Source organism: Phocoena phocoena, chromosome 18 (assembly GCF_963924675.1).
Source record: "Phocoena phocoena chromosome 18, mPhoPho1.1, whole genome shotgun sequence".
NCBI lineage: Eukaryota > Metazoa > Chordata > Mammalia > Artiodactyla > Phocoenidae > Phocoena > Phocoena phocoena.
In genome coordinates this window covers 11,620,995-11,622,951 of record NC_089236.1, presented here as the reverse complement: position 1 = coordinate 11,622,951, position 1,957 = coordinate 11,620,995, and the positions used below count along the sequence as shown (strand labels likewise).

Genomic DNA, 1,957 nt, shown 5'->3' with positions numbered 1-1,957 from the left:
CAATTGTTGCCATTCCTTGGCTTAAAGAAACATCACCCAGATCTCTGCCAGCATCTTCACATGGCGCTCTACCTGTGTGTGTCTATGTCCGAACTTCCCCTTTTTATAAGAACACCAGTCATGTTGGACTAGGACCAACCCCAATGACCTCATCTTAACTTGATTACCTCTGTAAAGACCCTATTTCCGGTTGGGAACAGTGGCGGAGGCCCAGGCTGGCTCCCTGCGCTACCATGGCACTCGGGAAGAGTCACCGGAATCCGTTTGCAACCTCCGTGGGCCAGCACATAGAAAATACTACAGTTGCTGGACTTCAGACTGAACACTGGGGCCAGTTTATGCACATCTATGACATAATTAACACTGTTCACGATGGGCCAAACGATGCAATAAAAGCTTTGAAGAAAAGGATTTCCAAAAACTACAATCATAAAGAAATCCAACTTACCTTGTCACTTATTGACATATGCATACAGAACTGTGGTCCAAGTTTCCAGTCTCTGATTGTGAAGAAGGAATTTGTTAAAGATAGTCTAGTTAAGCTGCTGAATCCCAGATATACCTTGCCAAGAGACATTCAGAATAGAATTTTGAATTTCATTAAGATGTGGTTGCAGGGTTTCCCAGGAGGTATGGATGTAAGTGAAGTGAAAGAAGTGTAAGCAAGATGGATCTCCTTAAGAAAGATGTTCAGTTTCCTCCATCAGATGCTGAAACAGCCAGACAAGAGACTGCTCAGAACTCACCGAATCCACCACCACCTGTTCCTACTGTACCAGCTCTTTCTTCTGTAGTTCCCAAGAACTCCAGTATTACACTGGTTCCAGAACAGACTGGAAAACTGCACAGTGAATTGGATATGGTGTAAATGAATGTGAGAGTGATGTCTGCCATACTGATGGAGAATATTGCTGGGTCTAAAAACCGTGAAGACAAAGAGCTTCTGCAGAAACTTTATAAGACGGGTCGGGAGATGCAAGAGAGGATCATGGACCTGCTCGTGGTGGTGGAGAATGAAGATGTCACTGTTGAGCTAATTCAAGTGAATGAGGATTTTAGTAACACCACCCTTGGATATGAGAGGTTTACTCGAAACCAACAAAGGATTTTGGAGCAAAAGAAGAACCAGGGGGAAGATGCCAATACTAGCAGTGAACCTTCTGCCCCATCCTCTGATCTCCTTGACCTAAGTCCCAGCCCTCCAACGCATAGGGCCACTCTGGGAGAATACAACACCCTGAATGCTCAGCTTTCAGACTTAAATTTCAGCTCTCCAAGTCCTGTTGTAACAAACAACTTGAAACCCAGTCTTCATCCACAGGTGGATTTGCTAGCCTCGGAAAATACAGAAACACCCCTGTTTGCCCAAAGGACCAGCCAAAACCTTGCCTCAGGTCATACATATGAGAGTTCTCTGGAATATTCAAATTCAGTATTACTATAGCCGGCTAGTCTACAGACCATTCCAGTGACACCAACAAAGCAGAGGCCACCATCCTTACCCAGCAATCAACCAGCGATGACAAAGAATGATTTCCAGCCATCCAATTACTACGAGGTAATGGAGTTTGATCCATTAGCTCCTGCTGTCACCACAGAAGCTACTTATGAAGACACTGATGTATATCACTACAAAGGAGCTCAGTCACAGTGACTATTGAGGTGGAAGTAGATGACCAGCTCACTAGTGGCATTATGGGTGCCAATTCTCTAAATGGTAGACCCTGTCGAGCTTTGAGACCCAGAAGTTAAGACATTCCAAAACATCAAAACCACGGTGGAACATTTTTCCTCTGTAGTAATGAAGTTCAAACAGAAGAGTAACTGTTCCAGAGTAACGTTTATGGTTCCTGACAGCAGCTGAAGCTTTATCTCAAAAGAACTTGGTTGTAACATATAGTCACTTAAAACTTCAGCAGAAGAAAAATTCATGGTACTGAGGCCAACCAGGTTAAGT

General features: G+C 44.0%; 1 pseudogene; it reads left to right on the top strand.

The window, feature by feature from the left end:
• The first annotated feature begins 233 nt into the window (after nt 1-233).
• Nucleotides 234-1,654, top strand: LOC136137499 (TOM1-like protein 1 pseudogene; annotated as a pseudogene).
• The last annotated feature ends 303 nt before the right edge of the window (nt 1,655-1,957 follow it).